This window comes from Leucopleurus acutus (genome assembly GCF_964270905.1).
Source record: "Leucopleurus acutus genome assembly, chromosome: 1".
NCBI classification, from domain to species: Eukaryota; Metazoa; Chordata; class Mammalia; order Artiodactyla; family Delphinidae; genus Leucopleurus; species Leucopleurus acutus.
Genome location: NC_139142.1, coordinates 32,449,549 through 32,473,363, shown reverse-complemented (window position 1 = coordinate 32,473,363; position 23,815 = coordinate 32,449,549). Strand labels below are relative to the sequence as shown.

Genomic DNA, 23,815 nt, shown 5'->3' with positions numbered 1-23,815 from the left:
GTATCCACCATGACAGTATCATACAGAATAGATTCACTGGCCTAAAATCCCTCTGTGCTCCACCTATACACCCCTCTTTTCCTCCCCAGGAACCTCTGGCAACCACTGATCTTTTTACTGTCATCATAGTTTTGCCTTTTCCAGAATATCATGTAGTTGGAATCACACAGTATGTACCCTTCTCAGACTGGCTTCTTTCACTTAGCAATATGCATTTAAGGTTCCTCCACGTCTTCTTATGGGTTGATAGCTAATTTCTTTTTATCACTGAAAAATATTCCATTGTATGAATGTAATACAGTTTTGTTATCTATTCACCTATTGAAGAACGTCTTGGTTGCTTTCAATTTATGACTAAAGCTGCTATAAACATTTGTGTGCAAGTTTTTGTGTGGATTAAGTTTTCAACTCATTTGTGTAAATACCTAGGAGCATGATTGCTGGATTGTATGGCAAAACTATGTTTAGCTTTGTTAAGGAACTGACAACGTATCTTCAGAAGTGGCTGTACCATTTTGCATTCCAGCCAGCAATGAATGAGAGTTCCCGTTGCTCCATATCCTTGTCAGCACTTGGCATTGTAGTGTTTGGATTTTAGCCATTCTAACAGAATTTACAGAATCAACGAAATACTGGTATCCCATTACTGTTTTAGTTTACAATTCCCTAATAACATATAATGTTGAACATCTTTTCACATGCTTATTTTGGATATCATATAACTTCTTTGAAACGTCTATTCAGATCTTTTGCTCACTTTTTAATTGGGTTGTTGAGTTTCAAAAGTTCTCTCTGTATTCTGTATAACAGTCCTTTATTAGATATGTGTTTTGCAGATATTTCCTCCAAGTCTGTGTTTTGTCTTTTCATTCTCTTGTCTAATAAATTTTTGGCATAAAGTCATTCATTACATTTTCTAATTTCTTATATCTCTGCTGTATTTTGTTATGTTCCCCCTTCTAATCCTAGTATTATTTATTTGTTGTTATTTCTCTTCTATCTGGATCAATCTCACAGAACTTTTTTCATTAGTGTTTTCAAAGATCTAACCTTAGTTTTGTTGGCCATATGAATAACATCTTTTTCTATTTTATTAATTTATTCTCTGATTTTTGTTATCCTCTTCCTTCTAGTATTTTGGATGTATTCTTTTGTTTTTTCTAATGTATTACCTGATCACTTATGTAATTGATTTTTAGTCTTTCTTATTTTCTAGTGTAAAAAGCATATAACGTTATCAATTTACATGAATCCTATAAATTTTCATATATGTATAGTATTTATTATTACTTCTCAAATCTAATATTATAAATTTCCACTGGGATTTCTTTTCTGAGCTTTAAATTACTAAGATTTTTTAAAAAAAATTCTCCAGGGGCTTCCCTGGTGGCGCAGTGGTTGAGAGTCCGCCTGCCGATGCAGGGGACACGGGTTCGTGCCCCGGTCCGGGAAGATCCCATATGCCGTGGAGCGGCTGGGCCTGTGAGCCATGGCCGCCAAGCCTGCACGTCTGGAGACTGTGCTCTGCAACAGGAGAGGCCACAACAGTGGGAGGCCCGTGTACTGCAAAAAAACCCCCAAATTCTCCAAATATATGGAGTTTTAAAAACAATCATTTTATTATTGATTTCCAACTTAATTGTAATGTGGTCAGAAAATGAGATCCGTATGATAGCATTTTTTTTTCAGTATGTAGAAAGTTGCTCAATGGCCTAAATTAAAATTAATTTTCTTAAATCTTTGTTTTTAAAGTATGTGTGTGCTTAAAATACTGGGTGTAGAGTTTATACATGTTCCTTAGTAAATGTTAATTAATAGTGTTGGAGACAATCCTGCAATCACTGGTGAGTCTTGGATGTCTTTTCATATTTAAGAGTGCTATAGGCTGAATGTTTTGTGTCCCTTCAAAATTCATATGTTGAAAACTAACTCCCAACATAATGGTATCAGGAGGCAGAGGCCTTTGAGAAGTGATTAGGTCATGAGGGTGGAGCCCTCATGATTGGGATTAGTGCCTTATAAAAGAGGCCCAAGAGGACTTCCCAGTGATTAAGACTGCATCCTTCCAATGCAGGGGATGCAGGTTCAATCCCTGGTTGGGGAACTCAGATCCGACATGCTGTGTGGTGTGTAAAAAAAAAAAAAAGAAAGCCCAAGAGAGCTCCCTACCCTTGGTTAAGTGAGGACACAGTGAAAAGACAGCTGTCTATAAACCAGGAAGTAGGCACTCACCAGACAATAAATCTGTCAGCACGTAGATCATGGACTGTGAGAAATAAATTTCTGTTGTTTATAAGCTACCCAGTCAATGGTATTTTGTTATTACAGTCCAAAGGGACTAAGACAGAGTGAAGTACTAAAAAGTTGACTGGAAATTATTTATGCATAGATGGGGCTTGTTGACTGGGCCTTAAATGTAGGGTGATTGCTTATGGATGTAGACAGTTTATTATGGGATCCCTCAAATGATATATCCTTCCATTCTAATCTAATTTCTATCCTCTAAAATTATACTGACATTTGTTTGACTGCTATTATCGCCTCTCCTGTTCTTTTTCTTCTTTGGGCTTATAAACTTTTCACTCCTTTATTTTCATTAAAAAAAAAAAAAAACAAAGAAACCCCCGCCAAAAAAACATCACTTTTTATTGATGTATGTATGCATTCAGAAAACCAACATAAATATGCAACCTGAACACACATGTAAACCAGCACTCAGATTAAGAAACAGAACATTATTAGCACTTCAAGAACCTCCCCATGTTCTCTTCCAGAGTCACTACTCCACTAAGAGTAATCACTACATTTGTTACCCAACCATACTTGGGTCCGCTCACCTGCGCATAGTAAAGCCAATCTACTGACACTGGATTGTGGTGTAGGAAAGTGCAGCATTTATTGCAAGACACCAAGCAAGGGTCCAGGCAGCTAGGGCTCAAAAGATCTGAACTTCCTGATGGCTTTCAGGGAAAGGTTTTTAAAGACAGGGTGTGGGAAAGGGGTTGTGGGTGTGAGTGATCAGCTCGTGGACATTCTTCAGATGGGTTGGTGATGAGGTACTAATAATACTACTGTCTCATGAGGTTCTGAATATTAAATGAGACAAAATATGTAAAACATTTTGCAAAGTTCCTAGCACACTGTGATCACAGTCATCAAATGGCAGCTATTATTATCCCTTATATTGTTTACGCACGTCTCATTTCTCCTATTTTACACATTCTATGACAAAGCAACAGCACATAGCACACATTAGCTGCCTCACAAATAACAGTTGCTGATAAAGACTGGGTGAATGAAAGTTTTTAAATATAAATGGAAGGTATTGTGGTTATTGTTATAAAAGATGGCATAAATTATTATAATGGCTATAGTATAAAATGTGCTGCTAATGAGGAATACATTATTTAAACAAGTGTCTCTTCTATTTACCTTCATCATTTAACAGTTAAGAATATCTATGCAGTGGAGAAACACTACTGGAGCTAATTAGTAAGGACAGTTAGATGTCCCAGATTGCATTTGTAAGGGTTCCAGAGGCTTCTTTCTTTAAAACCAAAACAAACAAAAATATCACCTGGAAACAAAAACAAAAACACCACTTATCTGAAAAGATGTTAAGGTTTTCCAATTTTAACGAATCTTTTGTTCAGCAGTGGAGAAACTCGGGAGGCACCACCTGCCCCCAACGGCTTCCGTACAAGATGGCGTCGTCCATTTGTACACCCTGACTGGGGTTGTCCCTTCAGCCCGTCACAGGACCGGAAGTGGTTTCGGTCCTAGTGGATCCGGGTGGGTGCGCGCAGGTGGCCACAGAGGTTCCAGGTCTTCAATGTGAGGCGCCGCAGGTGTTCCCGGTGGGGTCCAGGGCCGCAGGTAAGCGAGGATCAGGGGCGGGCGAGGCTCTCTCCAGACTTGTGCGAGTGGCGGAGGGGGTTTCCAGCGCGGATTGAGGAGAGGGCTCAGGAAGCTGGCGATGTCACCGTGTGCGGGGGCGACTGCTTGCGGGGACCTCGTTTTCCCCAAGCGCCTTGGCCCTGCCCCTCTCCCCGCCCCGCTCGCCCGTGGCGGGGGCGGTTCAGCACCCAGGTGCGCTCCGAGGGCTGTCACCTCGGTCCGCGGCCTCCCACGCCCTTCCCTGGGCGCCTCCTCGGACCCCCTTTTGCTCTGTATAGGAGTACATACCAAACCTTCGTGGATTCTTTTTTTTAAATTTGATTTAATTTATTTTTTCTACAGCAGGTTCTTATGTTATCCATTTTATACATATTAGTGCATATATGTCAATCCCAGTCTCCCAATTCATCCCACCACCACCCCACCACCACCCGCCCCTCGCCTTCGTGGCTTCTTGACCCAGTTAGCTAAAACGGAGGCACCGCTCGCAGCGCCTGGCAACTGCTTGGGCGCTGCGTGTTGCACACGAGTCCACAGTTACGGTTTGGTCCCCTCCATTCGTCCCCCGCCCCCACTGTTACCACCTCTTTCCTCCCAGACCACACCCGCTGCTCCGGGCCTTGCTGGGAGCCACCTCCTTCCCTTTTCGCATCCCTGGAATAGATCAGAACCAGAACGTTAATGATTATTTATTACAAAATTGATATCTGCTCGTTTAAATATAAACGAAACCCAAACCTTTATAAACTTTTAATGTATTAATGGACGCAAACTCTCTTAGATACCCATTCCTTGAAAACACTATACCGTATTTTTTTAGTTTCATTGCAAGGGTAGAAGGAACAGTACTGAAAGGTTTCGTTAATATCGAAGTTACGAGGTACGAGAGAAAAGAGGTTTAAGAGGGGGAAGGAATTATAAATTTTGGTCAAGTTGAGTTTGTTTTAAAAAATGTATTTATTCTGTATTTATTTTGGTTGTAGTCCATGCATACAATCATATCAAAAATTTAAAATAGATCCTCTTTGACCTATCTCTTTACATCTCCATCTTTTCTTCTTTAATCTGTTGACCCCAGGTAAAAACTGTTATCAGTTTGGGGTGTTTTTTCTATTTCTTTGTCTTTACATTTATTGATATGTGTTTGTACATATAAATATGTAAGGTTTTGTGTTAAACTTTTACAAATGTGGCATATTGTACCTCTTCAACAACTAGACTTTTTATGCTTAAAAATGGGTCTTGGAACTTTTTCTTTGTCAATATGTAGACATCTAGCGTATTCGTTCTACCTGCTCTGTAAATTTCAGAGTGTGTTAAGATCCCATTGTATGTGAGATACCATAGGTTGCTTACAGTTTTTCACCATTAGGCACAGTGTCGCAGAGAATATCCTTACACCTGCGTCTGTGTGCTTGTGTGAGCGTTTGTCAAGGATAGAAACCTGCAGGTGGAATTAGTGGGTAGGAGGGTGTGGACGTTTAATGCCAAACTGCCCAACAGTGTATAATCATACCTATTTCCCCAGCTCTTTTAAACATTTGATGGTATCAATCTTTTTTACTTTTGCCAACCTGATGGGTGGAAAATGACTCTAATTTGGTGTTTTAATTTGTATTTCCCTAGTCATTGGTGAGATTGAGCATCTCTTCATGATTGTTGGCTGTTTGTATTACCTCTTTTGAGAAATGTCTCATTTCTATTGGGTTATCTTTTATATATGGTAGTGTTTTTTTTTATGGTAGTGTTTTATATATTCAGGATATTAATCTTTTATCATTCATATATGTTTGAAATATTTATTCCCAACATACTGCATTTTAAAGTTGTTACTTACCTTTTAACCATAGAGCATCTTTGTAGAACAAAAGTTGTAAATTTTATGTTTAAATGTATCAGTCTTTTACTATGTGTATTTTGTATTTTGTGGCTTTCATTCCTTATCCCAGTGGTTCTCAAATGGGAGCTATTTTGCTTTCTAGGAGCAACTTGGCAATGTCACGAGACATTTTTTGGTTGTCATCTAGTGGGTAGAAGCCAGGGATGATGTTAAACATCCTACAATGCACAGAAAAGCCCCTATAACAAAGAATTTTTCTGGCCTAAAATGTCAGTAGTGCTGAGGTTGAAAAACCCTGTTCTACCTTGAAGCAGAGTTTTCTCTTATGAGTATGTTTTCTCCTGTAAGTTGTTATATGGTAGAGTTTTTCTCTAATTCCTGTGTGTGTGTGTTTGAGTGTGTGTGTGTGTGTGAGAGAGAGAGAGAGAGAGAAAATGGTGTGTGCCTTACTCTTTCCAAACAATGTCACTCTGAATGTCAGTCCATTCTTGACCCACTAATCTAAAATGACACATTTATCATGTACTAATTTCTCACCCACATAGTGTCTGTTTCTGGTGTCTGTTTCTGGACTCTCTTCTGTTCTATGTCCTAATTTTCTATTTTGCTGGACCAATACCATAACATTCTATATCAAATATATATTATACTTTGATATCTAATAGTATAAATAGTCCTCATGATTATTTTTATTGTTATTTTATTAGATGTCATATACTTTATCAGCTCACATACTCATTATTTAATCAGTGTTTTGGTGGTAGTCTTACAATTTATTTTCCAGATTAATTTTAGAATCAGCTTGTCAAGTAGTTTTTTTGTTTTTGTTTTTGTTTTTTGTCTTGTTTTGTTTTGGCTGCATTGGGTCTTTGTTGCCGTGTGTGGGTTTTCTCTAGTTGTGGCGAGCAGGGGCTACTCTTCGTTGCGGTGCATGGGCTTCTCATTGCGGTGGCTTCTCTTGTTGTGGAGCATGGGCTGTAGGCACGGGGACTTCCGTAGTTATGGCACGCAGGCTCGGTAGTTGTGGCACACGGGCTCAATAGTTGTGGCTCACAGGCTCTAGAGTGCAGGCTCAGTAGTTGTGGTGCATGGGCTTAATTGCTCTGCGGCACATGGGATCTTCCTGGACCAGGGATCAAACCCGTGTCCCCTGCACTGGCAGGTGGATTCTTAACCACTGCGCCACCAGGGAAGTCCTCAAGTAGTTTTTTTTTAAGGTGGCTTTATTGAGATGTAATTCACATAATTTGTTGTTTAAAGTGTACAATTCAGTGATTTTTAGTATATTCACAATTATGCAGCCACTACAACCTAATTTTAGAACATTTTTATCATCCCCCAAAGAATCCCATACCTATTAGCAGTCACTCCCCTTCCCATTCCCCAACACCCTAGCCCTAGAAAGCCACTAATCTTTCTGCCTTTATAGATCTAAATATTTTGTATAAATGGAATCATACAATATGTGGTATTTTGTGATTGGCTTCTTTCTCTTAGCATAATGTTTTCAAGGTTCACCCATGTTGTAGCATTTGTCAGTACTCATTCCTTTTTATTGGTGAATAAAATTGTATCATATGGTGTATTTGTTTCCTAGGGATACGGTATTGAAGTAACGGAAACTGGGTGGCTTAAAATAACAAATGTACTCTCTCACAGCCCTGGAGGCTATAAAGTCCAAAATCAAGGGGTCAGCAGGACTGTGCTCTCTCTTAGGGCTCTAGGGGAGGAGCCTTTCTTGCCTCTTTCTAGCTTCTGGTGGTTGCCAGCAATCCTTGGCATTCTTTGGCATTCCTTGGCTGCAACTGTGTAACTACAACTTCTGCCTCTGTTTTCTTCACATGGCCTTCATCCCAGAGTGTCTATCTTCACATCGTAATTCTCTCTGTGCAAGTCTGTCTCTGCGTCTCTTCTCCCCTTCATGTAGGACACCAGTTATATTGAATTAAGGGCCCACTCTACTCCAGCAGGACCTCATTTTAACTTCATTAGGTATGCAAGGCCTTTTCCAAATAAAGTCACATTTGTAGGTAATGGGGGTGAGGACTTTTAGCATATCTTTTGGGGGAACACAATTCAACCCATAACATTATGGATATGCTGTATTTTATTTATCCATTCATGAGCTGATGGACATTTGGTTTGTTTCCATTATTTGGCTATTATGAATAATGCTGCTATGAACTATTGGGTGGACATGTGCTTTCATTCCTCTTGGATATATACTTAGGAGTGGAATTGCTAGGTCATATGGCAACTCTATGTTTAATCATTTGAGGAACTCCCAGATTATTTTCCAAAGCAGCTGTACTATTTTCTGTCAACATCAGCAATGTATGAGAGTTCTAATTTCTCCATATTATTGCCAATACTTATTAGCTGTCTTTTTAATTAGAGCCATCCTCATGGGTGTGAAGTAGTATCTCATTGTGCTTTTGATTTGCATTTCCCTAATACCTAATGATGTTGAGCATCTTTTCATGTGCTTATTGGCCATTTGTATATCTTCTTTGAAGAAATGTCTATTCAGATTCTTGCCTGTTTTAAATTGGTTTCTTTGTCTTTTTATTATTGAGTTATGAGTTTTTTAAATTTATTTTATTAAAAAAATTTGGGGGGTCTGTGTTGGCTCTTCTTTGCTGCCCATGGGTTTTCTCTAGTTGCAGTGAGCAAGGGCTACTCTCTGTTGTGGTGCGCGGCCTTCTCATTGCGGTGGCTTCTCTTGTTGCAGAGCATGGGCTCTAGGCGTGTAGGCTTCAATAGTTGCAGCATGCAGCTCAGTAGTTGCAGCACGTGGGCTCAGTAGTAGCGGCATGTGAGCTCTAGAGTGCAGGCTCAGTAGTTGTGGCACATGGGCTTAGTTGTTCCATGGCATGGCCTGTGGGATCTTTCTGGACCAGGGATTGAACTCGTGTCCCTGCGTTGACAGACAGATTCTTCACCATTGCGCCAACAGAGAAGTCCCATAAGAGTTTTTTATGTAGTCCAGATACATGCCCTTATGAGATCTATGACTAGCAAATATTTTCTCCCATCCCATGGGTTTTTTCACTTTTTTGATGGTCAATTCATTTTTTTGTTTCTTTGTTTTTTTGTTTTTATTTCCATTACTCTAGGAGGGGGATCAGAAAAGATCTTGCTGGGATTTATGTCAAAGAGTGTTCTTCCTATGTTTTCCTCTAAGAGTTTTATAGTGTCCCATCTAACATTTAGGTCTCTAACCCATTTTGGGTTTATTTTTGTGTACGGTGTTAGGGAGTGTTCTAATTTCATTCTTTTACATGTGCTGTCCAGTTTTCCCAGCACCACTTATTGAAGAGACTGTCTTTTCTCCAGTGTATATCCTTGCTTCCTTTGTCATAGATTCGTTGACCATAGGTGTGTGGGTTTTTCTCTGGGCTTTCTATCCTGTTCCATTGATCTGTATTTCTCTTTTTGTGCCAGTACCATATTGTCTTGATTACTATGGCTTTGTAGTATAGTCTGAAGTCAGGGAGTCTGATTCCTCCAGCTCTGTTTTTTTCCCTCAAGACTGCTTTGGCTATTTGGGGTCTTTTGTTTCTCCATACAAATTTTAAGATTTTTTGGCTTCCCTGGTGCCGCACTGGTTGGGAGTCCACCTGCTGATGCAGGGGATATGGGTTCGTGCCCCGGTCTGGGAAGACCCCACATGCCACAGAGCGGCTGGGCCTGTGAGCCATGGCCGCTGAGCCTGCACGTCCAGAGCCTGTGCTCTGCAATGGGAGAGGCCACAACAGTGAGAGGCCCACGTACCACAAAAAAAATAAATAAATAAAAATTTTAAGATTTCTTGTTCTAGTTCTGTAAAAAATGCCATTGGTAATTTGATAAGGATTGCATTGAATCTGTAGATTGCTTTGGGTAGTATAGTCATTTTCCCAATATTGATTCTTCCAATCCAAGAACATGGTATATCTCTCCATCTGTTTCTATCATCTTTAATTTCTTTCATCAGTGTCTTATAGTTTTCTGCATACAGGTCTTTTGTCTCCCTAGGTAGATTTATTCCTAGGTATTTTATTCTTTTTGTTACAATGGTAAATGGAAGTGTTTCCTTAATTTCTCTTTTAGATTTTTCATCATTAGTGTATAGGAACGCAATAGATTTCTGTGTATTAATTTTGTATCCTGCAACTTTACCAAATTCATTGATTAGCTCTAGTAGTTTTCTGGTGGCATCTTTAGGATTCTCTGTGTATAGTATCATGTCATCTGCCAACAGTGACAGGTTTACTTCTTCTTTTCCAATTTGTATTCCTTTTATTTCGTTTTCTTCTCTGATTGCCAGGCCTAGGACTTCCAAAACTATGTTGAATAATAGTGGTGAGAGTGGACATCCTTGTCTTGTTCCTGATCTTAGAGGAAATGCTTTCAGTTTTTCACCATTGAGAATGATGTTTGCTGTGGGTTTGTTGTATATGGCCTTTATTATGTTGAGGTAGATTCCCTGTATGCCCACTTTCTGGAGAGTTTTTATCATAAGTTGTGTTGAATTTTGTCAAAAGCTTTTTCTGTATCTGTTGAGATGATCATATGGTTTTTCTTCTTCAATTTGTTAATATGGTGTATCACATGGATTGATTTGCGTATATTGAAGAATCCTTGCATCCCTGGGATAAATCCCACTTGGTCATGGTGTATGATCCTTTTAATGTGTTGTTGGATTCAGTTTGCTAGTATTTTGTTGAGGATTTTTGCATATATATTAATCAGTGATATTGGTCTGTAATTGTCTTTTTCTCTACTATCTTTGTCTGGTTTTGGTATCAGGGTGATGGTGGCCTCATAGAATGAGTTTGGGAATGTTCCTTCCTCTGCAATTTTTTGGAATAGTTTGAGAAGGATGGGTGTTAGCTCTTCTCTAAATGTTTGATAGAATTCACCTGTGAAGCCATCTGGTCCTGGACTTTTGTTTGTAGGAAGATTTTAAATCACAGTTTCAATTTCATTACTTGTGATTGGTCTGTTCATATTTTGTCTTCCTTCCTGGTTCAGTCTTGGAAGGTTATACCTTTCTAAGAATTTGTCCATTTCTTCCAGGTTGTCCATTTTATTGGCATAGAGTTGCTTGTAGTAGTCTCTTAGGATGCTTTGTAGTTCTGCGGTGTCTGTTGTAACTTCTCCTTTTTCATTTCTAATTTTCTTGATTTGAGTCCTCTCCCTCTTTTTCTTGATGAGTCTGGCTAATGGTTTATCAATTTTGTTTATCTTCTCAGAGAACCAGCTTTTAGTTTTATTGATCTTTGCTATTGTTTTCTTTGTTTCTATTTCATTTATTTCTGCTCTGATCTTTATGATTTCTTTCCTTCTGCTATCTTTGGGTTTTGTTTGTTCTTCTTTCTATAGTTCCTTTAGGTGTAAGGTTAGATTGTTTATTTGAGATTTTTCTTGTTTCTTGAGGTAGGCTTGTATTGATATAAACTTCTCTCCTAGAACTGCTTTTGCTGCATCCCATAGGTTGTGGATCATCGTGTTTTCATTGTCATTTGTCTCTAGGTATTTTTTGATTTCCTCTTTGATTTCTTCAGTGATCTCTTGGTTATTTAGTAACATATTGTTTAGCCTCCATGTGTTGTGTTTTTTACGGTTTTTTCCCCTGTAATTGATTTCTAATCTCATAGCGTTGTGGTCAGAAAAGATGCTTGATATGATTTCATTTTGTTAAATTTACTGAGGCTTGATTTGTGACCCAAGATGTGATCTGTCCTGGAGAATGTTCCGTGCACACTTGAGAAGAAAGTGTAATCCTCTCTTTTTGGGTGGAATGTGCTATAACTGTCAATTAAATCTATCTGGTCTATTGTGTCATTTAAAGCTTGTGTTTCCTTATTAATTTTCTGTTTGGATGATCTGTCCATTGGTGTAAGTGAGGTGTTAAAGTCCCCCACTATTATTGTGTTACTGACAATTTCCTCTTTTAGAGCTGTTAGCAGTTGCCTTATGTATTGAGGTGCTCCTATGTTGGGCGCATATAGATTTTTAATTGTTATATCTTCTTCTTGGATTGATCCCTTGATCATTATATAGTGTCCTTCCTTGTCTCTTTTAACATTCTTTAAAGTCTATTTTATCTGATATGAGTATTGCTACTCCAGCTTTCTTTTGATTTCATTTGCATGTAATATCTTTTCCCATCCCCTCACTTTCAGTGTGTATGTGTCTCTAGGTCTGAAGTGGGTCTCTTGTAGACAACATATATATGGGTCTTGTTTTTGTATACATTCAGCAAGCCTGTGTCTTTTGGTTGGAGCACTTAATCCATTCACGTTTAAGGTAATTATTGATATGTATGTTCCTATGACCATTTTCTTAATTGTTATGGGTTTGTTTTTTAGGTCCTTTTCTTCTGTTGTGTTTCCCACTTAGAGAAGTTCCTTTAGCATTTGTTGTAGTGCTGGTTTTGTGGTGCTGAATTCTCTTAGCTTTTGCTTGTATGTAAAGCTTTTGATTTCTCTGTCGAATCTGAATGAGATCCCTTGCTGGGTAGAGTAATCTTGGTTGTAGGTTCTTCCCTTTCATCACTTTAAATATATCATGCCACTCCCTTCTGGCTTGTAGAGTTTCTGCTGAGAAATCAGCTGTTAACCTTGTGGGAGTTCCCTTGTATGTTATTTGTCGTTTTCCCCTTGCTGCTTTCAATAATTTTTCTTTGTGTTTAAGTTTTGTCAATTTGATTACTGTGTGTCTCAGCATGTTTCTCCTTGGGTTTATCCTGCCTGGGACTCTCTGCACTTCCTGGACTTGGGTGGCTATTTCTTTTCCCATGTTAGGGAACTTTTTGACTATAATCTCTTCAAATATTTTCTCAGGTCCTGTCTCTCTCTCTTCTCCTTCTGGGACCCCTGTAATGCAAATGTTGCATTTGATGTTGTCTCAGAGGTTCCTTAGGCTGTCTTAATTTATTTTCATTCTTTTTTCTTTACTCTGTTCTGCAGCAGTGAATTCCACCATTCTCTTTTCCAGGTCACTTATCCGTTCTTCTGCCTCAGTTATTCTGCTATTGATTCCTTCTAGTGTAGTTTTCATTTCAGTTATTATATTGTTCATCTCTGTTTGTTTGTTCTTTAATTCTTCTAGGTGTTTGTTCTTTAATTCTTCTAGGTCTTTGTTAAACATTTCTTGCATCTTCTCGATCTTTGCCTCCATACTTTTTCCGAGGTCCTGGATCATCTTCACTATCATTTTTCTGAATTCTTTTTCTGGATGGTCGCCTATCTCCACTTCATTTAGTTGTTTATCTGGGGTTTTATCTTATTCCTTCATCTGGTGCATAGCCCTCTGCCTTTTCATCTTGTCTATCTTTCTGTGATGTGGTTTGTGTTCCACAGGCTGCAGGATTGTAGTTCTTGCTTCTGCTGTCAGTTCATTTTTTAAAACTTTTTTAAAAATTAAGTTTGCATTTAATTTACTACATTATTTTGAGTATTTGAGTAAAACAATCTCTTGTTTATTAAAGAAAAATAGGGTAATTATCGTACCTTCTGTATTGAGTTGTTGAAAAGATTAAATGAGTCATGTATGTATGAGTATACATGAGTATGCATGTAAAGAGCCTGGCACATTATATGTGCTCTGTAAGTGACAGCTGCTATAATATATCTGTGCTCTTCAAGTCTTTTTCTATATCTTCAGTAAAGCTTTCTGTTTTTCTTCATATTGATCTTGAACATTTGTTGTTGAGTTTACACCTAGGTTTGTTTGTGTGTACATGTGGTGGTTGTTTAAATACATGTGGCTTGTGGGACTTCCCTCGTGGCACAGTGGTTACGACTCTGTGCTCCCAACGCAGGGGGCCTGGTTTCGATTCCTGTTCAGGGAACTAGATCCCACATGCATGCTGCAACTAAGAGTTTGCAACTAAGGAGCGCTCGAGCTGCAACTAAGGACCCTGCGTGCTGCAAGTAAGACCTGGAGCAACTAACTAACTAACTAAATAAAACAAAAAACATGCGGCTTGTAGTTTTAAAACAGCTTATATTGCTATGGGATTTTCTTCATACTGTTATAATGGGTATGGAAAGCTATTGATTTCATATTCATCAAACTTTCAAAATTTTAAGTTGTAAAAGTTGTGACTTGTTTACTAATCCAGGTGATTCCAATGCCGCCATTCTGTTAAGAGCTATTCTTTTCCATTCTGCCTTCTTCTGCCCTGATTTGGATCTTCTTTCCCTCTTGGCCGTGCTATTGTGAGTCTTCTAACAGGTCTCCTTGCCTCTCGCCTTGCCCGCCTGCAGTCCAGCACCCACACTGCCACCATGGTGTTCTTTGAAATAGGAGCCTGAACTTGTCACTTCCCTTATAAGTCTGTTATTGGCTCTCCATTACCTATAAGGTTTTATCTTTCAGGGTAATAGAAGGCTCCTCACAACTTGACCTGTATCTACTCCTTCTCGCATCATCCCTCTCTGTTTCCTTACTTGCACATTGTGCTCTAGCACAGTGCTAGCCAGTAGAAATATAATGCGAGCCCCATAAATCCTTTAAAGCTTTCTAGTAGCCACATTAAAAGTATAAAAAGAAACAGGTGAACTTAATTTTAACCGGTTTTATTTAACCCAGTATATCCAAAATATTATTTCAACATAAGATGTAAAAAATCGGGAATTCCCTGACAGTCCAGTGGTTAGGACTCTGCGCTTCCAGTGCAGGGGGCACAGGTTTGATCCCTGGTCAGGGAATTAAGATCCTGCAAGCCACGTGGCACGGCAAAAAAAAAAAAAAAAAAAAAGATATAAAAAATCAATATGGAATTAATAGAGATAGAAAGGATAATAGAGGTTACCAAGAGTTGGGGGAGGGAGGAATGGAAAGTTATTGTTTAATGGGTACAGAGTTTGTTTGGGATGAGGAAGTAGTTCTAGAAATGGATAGTGGTGATGGTTGCGCAACCTTGTGAATGCAGTTATGCTACTGAATGTTACACTTAAAAGTGATTAAAATGGTAAATTTTGTGTTATGTATGTTTTACTACAATAAAAAAAGGTCACCTTAAAATATCAATATAGAATTTATCAGTAAGATATTTTTTACTTTTTTTTAAGAGTAATTCTTCAAAATTCGGTATTTTACACTTACAGTATGTGTTAAATTTGCTTGTACTCTTTCACGAGTACCACGATGCTTCGTGCCTTTTGTGTCCTTGCACGTGCTATTCCCTCTGCCTTGCGCACCTGGAGAATGTTTGCTCATTTTTTAACACCAGTACCAGTCTCAGTGTTCATCCCTCTCAGCGAGTGTTTCTCTTAATAATCCCCTTACTCTTTCCTCTTTGCCATCCCTGTACTCGTGTGTGCTTCTGTTGTTGGTGTTTCCTCACCAAATTGCAGCTTGTTCAATACATGTATTTCTCCTTTTCTGAATCCTGCATTTTTGAAAGCAGCTTGTGCCATTTAACTCTTTTTACCCAAAGTCTAACACAATGTCTGGTTTATTGAAAGTGCTATTTACATGTTTGCTGAATGAATCCCTTGGCTGGGAAAAAACCCACACAAAATCTCTCCATATAAAAATGAATTAGTAAGCTTTTTGAATGTTGCCAACAGTTCCCTCATATGGAGGTACCCCACTTGCTCCTTCATTTTCCCTGTGAGGCCTTTCTTTTTCTCAGGCCACACATGATAAAGAATAAGTAGGAACCTGATAGCCTGGGAATTCTAGATCTGAGGGAGCCCTTCTCAATGGAAGCAAATCAATAATACTTTGTTTTTTCAACTTTTCTACTGTAACGTAACCTCATTTTAGTGTTATTAAACATGGAGATAGTTTGAAATACAAAAATAAATTTGAAAAATGAATTAATAAAAACACATGTTAGATGCTGTTATTTTCTTTGAAGACAGAAATTCACTTTTCTATACAAAAACATGTTTAAGTTGGGAGGGAAGGCACAATCAAGATGAAAATTGGTTTCAAAGGGTAAAATGTTTGGCTGAAACAGACAAGAGGAAATTTAGAAGAAAGAAATGTAAAATTTTGGCTTTAGCTGCAAAGTATAAATTACAAGTATATAAAATGGGGAACTCAATATGATTTCAGTGAATTTTAATTTACCGCAAACTCTATGAGGGTCGTCAGTGTGATTCTGCTATTCAAAAACCTATCATTTCATCCATCATTAATAAAATATAGGGTCCAGACCCTGGGAAGTAATAGTACCAATGTAGTCCACATCAATTAGAACATGTCTCAAGTTTTGAATACAGACCTGGGTGCCACATTTAAGAGATACCTTGACAAGCTTGGAGCTATTCAGAAAGATCTGGCCATAATGGCAAGTCGTCTTTAAACTAGGTCACAGGAAGCTGATTGGGTTAAGTAAAATGTACTAAGGGGAGTCATAAGAGCTATCTTCACATATTTCACAAGCTCTAAGGAGGGAGTAAACACTTGTCATTTCAGAGGCCAGACTGAACATCAAAGAGAGCAGTTTCTATGTAGGGAACTTTCACAGAATGCAAGGACTTTTCAACAAAAACTGCCTCTTAAGGTGATGAACTCTGTTCCTGGATGTATTCAGGTAGAGATAAGGTCATGATCTGTCAGGATTACCGTGGAAAGAAACCTTGAATTGTGTGAGAGCTGAATTTGGCTTCTAAATTTTAACTCTATGATTCTTTGTTTTCCTTTAATAGTTCTGTGGTTTATAGAACCTCAGTAATAATCATAGCTAACATTTATTGAACCCTAATGTGCTAGCCAATATGCTGAGTATTTTGATCATCTTACTTAAGTCTCACAATAATCCTACATGGTAGGTACTATCCTTCCCATTTTACTGAGGAGGAAACTGAGGCTTAGAGAAGTTCAGTAATTTGCCCAAGTTTATATAGCTAACAATTGGCAGAGGCTGGATTTGAACTCAGGATATTTGACTCTAAGGCTCATGTTGTTATCCTCTACTTTATGCTATTCTCTAAACATTTTAACATATTTGTTTAATTCATTAAAATGAAATTTATTTCAAGAATATAATCATATGTCTTAAATGTTAAGTGGGATATTTACTTTGCCTATCTCTAAAAAGCACCACTAAAAAAACTTATTTTTTTCTAGTTATGAATATATACATACTCGTATAGAATTTGAAAAATCAAAACTATTTATAACCCTACTACCCTTAGGTAACCATTGTTATCAGTTTGATGTTGTTGTTTTATACAATTTTTTTTTTTAAAAGAATGGCAGATCCTTTCAGTCACTGAAGATAGTGAAGCACTGAAAGCTTTGGATCCCCAGGCAAGTCCTTAGCAGGTGTTTTAGTCCGTTTGGGCTGCTGTAATAGAATACCACAGACTGGGTGGTTTATAGACAGCAGTTCTCACAGTTCTGGAGGCTAGAAGTCTGAGATCAGATTGCCAGCATGGTTGAGTCCTGATGAGAGTTCTCTTCTGGGCTGCAGACTGCCAACAACATCTTATTGTATCCTTTTATGGCAGAGGTCAGAGAGAAGCAAGGTCTCTCGTGACTTTTTAAGGGCACTAATCCCAGTCACAAGGGTGCCACCCTTTGGACCTCATCTGATCCTAATTACCTTCCAAAGGCCCCACTTTCTAATACCAAAAATTTGGGGTTGTGATTTCCACGTGAATTTCAGAGGGACACAAACATTCAGTCTATAACACAAGATTTGATTTTTCTCACTCCTAACCCCGTATTAAACCATACTGCTTCTTTATAGTATGAAGGCTCAATAAGGGGGAAAAAATTTTGTTTCACGTGAATAAACAGATTTTTGTAATTTTGATAATTGAATTAGAAGTATTTATCATAGGACCTCCCTGGTGGTGCAGTGGTTAAGAATCCGCCTGCCAATGCAGGGGATACGGGTTTGAGCCTTGGTCCGGGAAGATCTCACATGCTACGGAGCAACTAAGCCCATGTGCCACAACTACTGAGCCTGTGCTCTAGAGCCTGCGAGCCACAACTATTGAGCCTGCAGGCCACAACTACTGAAGCCCACGTGCCTAGAGCCTGTGCTCCGCAACAAGAGAAACCACTGCAATGAAAAACCTGTACACCACAATGAAGAGTAGCCCCCGCTCGCCGCAACTAGAGAAAGCCCGCGCGCAGCAACGAAGACCCAATGCAGCCAAAAGTAAATAAATAAATAAATACACTTATTTATTTATTTATTTTAAAAAAGAAATATTTATCATAAAATGTTAACATATAATACCTTGAATTGAGTTTTATTCATTCAATAAATATTTATTGTTATCAGTTCTGTGCTACTTGCTGGGGATATTTATATATAAATGAAGAAACCCGTTAAGGTCCCTATACATGCTGGAGATATTTATATATAAATGAAGAAGCCAGTTAAGGTCCCTATTTTCATGAGGTTTACATTCTAGTGGGAAAGATAGACAATGAATGAACCAGCGGTCATTAATTCTTTAGTTGGGCCAACAGGAGAAAAATCAGAAGTATCCCTGAATTTTGACAATTGCATACACTTGTGTAACCCAAGCCTCCATCAAGACATGAAACTTTACCACAGTTCCAGAAAGTTCCTTCATGCCTGAAATGTTCTTCCTTAGAATTTGTCATATCTGGCTTTTTTTGTCATTCAGTGCTCAGCTTAAATGTCTCTTCCCCGTACCCACCTCTCCCAGAGGCTACTATTGTTCATATTTTTTTCTACCATAGATTAGTTTTAGCTGTTCTAGAACTTTATATAAATAGAATTATACAGTATCTCTTTTATATCGAGCTTCTTTCACTCGGTCTAATGTTATTTGAGATTCATCCAGATTGCATGTATCAGTAATAAGTTCCTTTTTATTGCTGGTTAGCATTCCATGTAGATATACCACTAGGGCTGTTTCCAGTTTGGGGCTGTTATGAATACAGCTGTAATGAATATTCTTATACAAGTCTTTTTCTGGATATATTTAATTTCTCCAACTTGGGACTCAGAGAACTGTACCAAATCTGACCTCCTTCATCTTCCAAATCTTCATTATGTGGATATTGAGTTTCTCAATCCATCCTCTGTGTCTCTGTTCTTATATTTTCTACCTCTTTATCTCCGTGATGCGTTCTGGGTGACTTCCTCAGATTTATCCTCAATTCGGTAACTTTTTCTCTCTCTCTGTATGTCTGATCTGCTGTTTAACCTGTCTATTGAGTTTTTTAAAAATTTTAACAGATATTTTTCATATCTAGAAATTCTACTTTTTGTTGCCTTCTGTTCATGTTTGGGATTTTATTTTCCTGAATTTCCCTGGTTGTTACTTTGAAGTCTCTTTCAGATCTCAGTTATAGATATTTTTTTGCTGGCTCTGTGAGCTATTATGATTGATTTTAGGGTTTTGGGTTTTGTTTTGTTTTCATTCGTTTGTGAGCACTCTTCTAGGGAGTGATCTTCCATGGGAGTCCTGCATGTTTCCTGCATGGTAAAACAGTTTTATGATCAGCTCTGCCTGGTTCCAACAGAACGGACCAATTCTAAGCATTTTAGTTTTAGTCTCTTGGCTGAGGGTTTCCTTTTTCAAGGATAATGTGAACTTGGGTCCTTTATCTGTCCAGAGTGCAGGTTTGAGGGGTTGTCCTTTCATGAGGGAGTCTGTTCATATTCCTTTTTTTTAATTGAATGAAAGATTCTTTATAGTCTATAATACTTTACAGTTTTCAAAAGTTTCACACACATGATTTCATATAATCCCAAAATAACCCCCTTTTTTCCTCCTACCCCTATATTGCCCCTCCCCCTTCCCTCTCCCCACTGGTAACCACTAGTTTGTTCTCTGTGAGTCTGCTTCTTTCTGTTTTATTCACTAGTTTGTTGTAGTTTTTAGATTCCACATGTTGGTGATATTATACAGTATTTGTCTTTCTCTGTCTGACTTATTTCACTTTGTGTAATGCCCTCTAAGTTCATCCATGTTGCTGCAATGGTAAATTTTCATTCTTTTTTATGGCTGAGTAGTATTCCTTTGTATATACTGTATCTTCTTTTTAAAAAAATTATTGAAGTATAGTTGATTTACAATGTTGTGTTAGTTTCAGGTGTACAGCAAAGTGATTCAAATATATACATCCTTTTTCAGATTCTTTTCCCTTATAGGTTATTACAAAATATTGAGTATATTTTGAGTACTAGGCTATACAGTAGGTCCTTGTTGGTTATCTATTTTATATATAGTAATGTGTATGTGTTAATCCCAAACTCCTATTTTATCCCTCCCCAACCTTCCCCTTTGGTAATCATAAGTTTGTTTTCTATGTCTGTGGGTCTGTTTTTGTTTTGTAAATAAGTTCATTTGTGTCATTGTTTTAGATTTCACAATTAAGGGATATCATATGATATTTGTCTTTGTCTGACTTACTTCACTTAGTATGAATCTCTAGGTCCATCCATGTTGCTGCAAATGGCATTATTTCATTCTTTTTTATGGCTAAGTATATGTACCACATCTTCTTTATCCATTCATCTGTTGATGGACATTTAGGTTGCTTCCATGTCTTGGCTATTGTAAATAGTGCTGCAATGAACATTGGGGTGCATGTATCTTTTCGAATTAGTGTTTTCGTTTTTGGGGGGTATATACCAAGGAGTGGAATTGCTGGGTCTTATGGTAGTTCTATTTTCAGTTTTTTGAGAAACCTCCATAATGTTTTCCACAGTGGCTGCACCAATTTACCTTCCCACCAACAGTGTACAAGGGTTCCCTTTTCTCCGCATCCTCACCAACATTTGTTGTTTGTGGGGTTTTTTGGTGATAGCCATTCTGACAGGTGTGAGAATGTGGTTTTGATTTGCACTTCCCTGATGATTAACGATGTTGAGCATCTTTTCATGTGCCTGCTGGCCATCTGCATTTCCTCTTTGGAAAAATGGCTATTCAGTTCTTCTGCCCACTTTTTAATTGGGTTGTTTGTTTTGTTTTGTTTTTTCATGTTGAGTTAGATGAGCTGTTTATACATATTGGATATTAATCCCTTATTGGTCATATCATTTGCAAATATTTTCTCCCATTCAATAGATTGTCTTTTCATTTTGTCAGCGGTTTCCTTTGCTGTGCAAAAGCTTTTTGTTTTTGGCTGTGTTGGATCTTTGTTGCTGCGCACAAGGTTTCTCTAGTTGCGGCAAGCGGGGGCTACTCTTTGTTGCAGTGCACGGGCTTCTCATTGCAGTGGCTTCTCTTGTTGAGAGGAGTGGGCTCTATGCGCGTGGGCTTCAGTAATTGCAGCACACGGGCTCAGTAGTTGCGGCACACAGGACCTAGAGCACACGGGCTTCAGTAGTTGCGGCACGTGGGCTCTAGGGCACCTGGGCTTCAGTAGTTGTGGCGTGCAGGCTCAGCAGTTGTGGCTCACGGGCTCTAGAGTGCAGGCTCAGTAGTTGTGGTGCATGGGCTTAGTTGCTCTGCGGCATGTGGGATCTTCCTGGACCAGGGATTGAACCCATGTCCCCTGCATTGACAGGCAGATTCTTAACCACTGCACCACCAGGGAAGTCCCTTTTTTTCTTTTTTTTAAAAATTAAAAAATATATATTTTTAAATAAAAAAATTTTTATTTCTGTGCAAAAGCTTTTACATTTAACTAAATCCTATTAGTTTATTTTTTCTTTTATTTGCTTTAGGAGATGGATCCAAAAAAATATTGCAATTTATGTCAAAAAGTGTTCTGCTTATGTTTTCTTCTGGGAGTTTTATAGTATCCAGTCTTACATTTAGGTCTTTAATCCATTTTGAGTTTATTTTTGTATGTGATATTAGAGAGTGTTCTAATTTCATTCTTTTACATGTAGCTGTCCAGTTTTCCCAGCACCACCTATTGAAGAGACTGTCTTTTCTCCATTGTATATTCTTGCCTCCTTTGTCATAGATTATGTAATCAGAGGTGCATGGGTTTATCTCTGGACTTTCTATCCTGTTCCATAGATTTATATTTCTGTTTTTTGTGTCAGTACCATACTGTTTTGATTACTCTAGGTTTGTAGTATAGTCTGAAGTCAGGGAACCTGATTCCTCCAGCTCCATTTTTCTTTCTCAAGATTGCTTTGGCTAGTCAGGGCCTTTTGTGTTTACATACAAATTGTAAAATTTTTTGTTCTAATTCTGTGAAGAAATACTGTTGGTATTTTGGTAGGGATTGCACTGAATCTGTAGATTGCCTTGGGTAGTAAGGTTATTTTCACATTAATTCTTCCAATCCAAGAACACTATGTATCTTTCCATATGTTTGTATCATCTTCACTTTCTTTCATCAGCATCTTATAGTTTTCCAAGTACAAGTCTTTTACCTCCTTAGGTAGGTTTATTCCTAGGGATTTTATTCTTTTTGATGTGATGGTAAATGGGATTGTTTCCTTAATTTCTCTTTCTGATAGTTTGTTGTTATTGTATAGAAATGCATCAGTTTTCTGTATATTAATTTTGTATCCTGCAACTTTACCCAGTTCATTGATGGTTCTAGTAGTTTTCTGATGGCATCTTTAGGATAGTATCATGTCACCTGCAAACAGTGACTGTTTTACTTCTTCCTTTCCAATCTGGATTCCTTTTATTTTTTTTTTTCTTCTCTGATTGCTGTGGCTAGGACTTCCAACACTATGTTGAATAAAAGTGGTGAGAATGGGCGTCCTTGTCTTGTTCCTGATCTTAGAGGAAATGCTTTCAGCCTCCACCATTGAGTATGATGTTAGCTGTAGGTTTGTCATTTATGGCCTTTATTATGTTGAGGCATGTTCCATCTATTTCTTTGTATGTTTTTAAAGAATGTGTACTCTCAAAATGCTAGGTGCAGAATTCTTTTTTTTTTTTTTTTTTTTTTTTGTGGTACGCGGGCCTCTCACTGCTGTGGCCTCTCCCGTTGTGGAGCACAGGCTCCAGACGTGCAGGTTCAGCGGCCATGGCTCACAGGCCCAGCTGCTCCGCGGCATGTGGGATCTTCCCGGACCAGGGTACGAACCCATGTCCCCTGCATCGGCAGGTGGACTCTCAACCACTGCGCCACCAGGGAAGTCCTGGGTGCAGAATTCTATACATGTTCCTTAGAAAATGCTAATTAATGATGTTGGAGACACACCTGCAATAACTGGTGATTCTTGGATGTCTTTTCATATTTAAGAGTGCTATAGGCTGAATGTTTTGTGTCCCCTCAAAATTCATATGTTGAAAATTAACCCCAATTGGGGGGGCTTTGAGAAGTGATTAGATCCTGAGAGTGGAGCCCTCATGAGTGGGACAAGTGCCACTCCCTTCTGGCCTGCAGAGTTTCTGCAGAAAATAAGCTGATAGCCTTGTATATTATTTGTTGCTTTTCCCTTGCTGCTTTTAATATTCTCTATCTTTAGTTTTTGTCATTTTGATTACAATGTGTCTTGGTGTGTTCCTCTTTGGATTAATCCTGTATGGGACTCTGTGCTTCCTGGACTTATATGTCTGTTTCCTTTCCCAGGTTAGGAAAGTTTTCAGCTATTATGTCTTCAAATATTTTCTCAGGCTCTTTCTCTTTCTCTTATTCTTCTGGGACCCCTATAATGTGAATATTAGTGGGCTTGATGTTATCCCAGAAGTCTCTTAAACAGTTCTCATTTCTTTTCATTCTTTTTTTTTTCTGTTCAATGGCAGTGATTTACACCATTTTGTCCTCCAGGTCACTGATCCATTCCTCTGTATCATTTAGCCTACTATTTATTCCTTCTAGTGTATTTTTCATTTCAGTTATTGTATTCTTCATCTCTGTTTGGTTGTTCTTTATAATTTCTAATTCTCAGTTAAAAACTTCTACTTCTCACTTTGTGCGTCCATTTTCCTCCTGAGTTCTTTGGTCATCTTTGCAGTCATTACTCTGAACTCTTTCTCGGGTAGATAACCTATCTTCACTTCACTTAGTTCTTCTTCTGGGGTTTTGTCTTGCTCCTTCATCTGGAACATGTTCCTCTGCTGCCTCATTTTGTCTAAGTTGCTATTTTTATTTTTATGTATGTGGTAGATTAGTTACATTTCTTCACCTTGAAGAGGTGTCCTTCTGTAGGAGATGTCCTGTGTGTCCCAGCAGTGAGCTCCTGTCTCATCACCCAAGCTATATGCTCTAGGGGTT

At 38.4% G+C, this 23,815-nt stretch overlaps 1 protein-coding gene across 2 annotated transcripts in view; it reads left to right on the top strand.

The window, feature by feature from the left end:
• Positions 1–23,815, top strand: part of EXD2 (exonuclease 3'-5' domain containing 2) — a 90,798-nt gene that overhangs the window by 29,950 nt on the left and 37,033 nt on the right. Inside the window, exon 1 of one of the 2 annotated variants that reach the window (XM_082836416.1) lies at positions 3,825–3,876. The exons of the other annotated variant lie outside the window; for it this stretch is intronic. The gene's annotated coding sequence lies outside the window, so the exon portion shown is untranslated. Of the gene's footprint in view, positions 1–3,824; positions 3,877–23,815 lie in introns of those variants that run through there. 2 annotated transcript variants of the gene reach the window in all.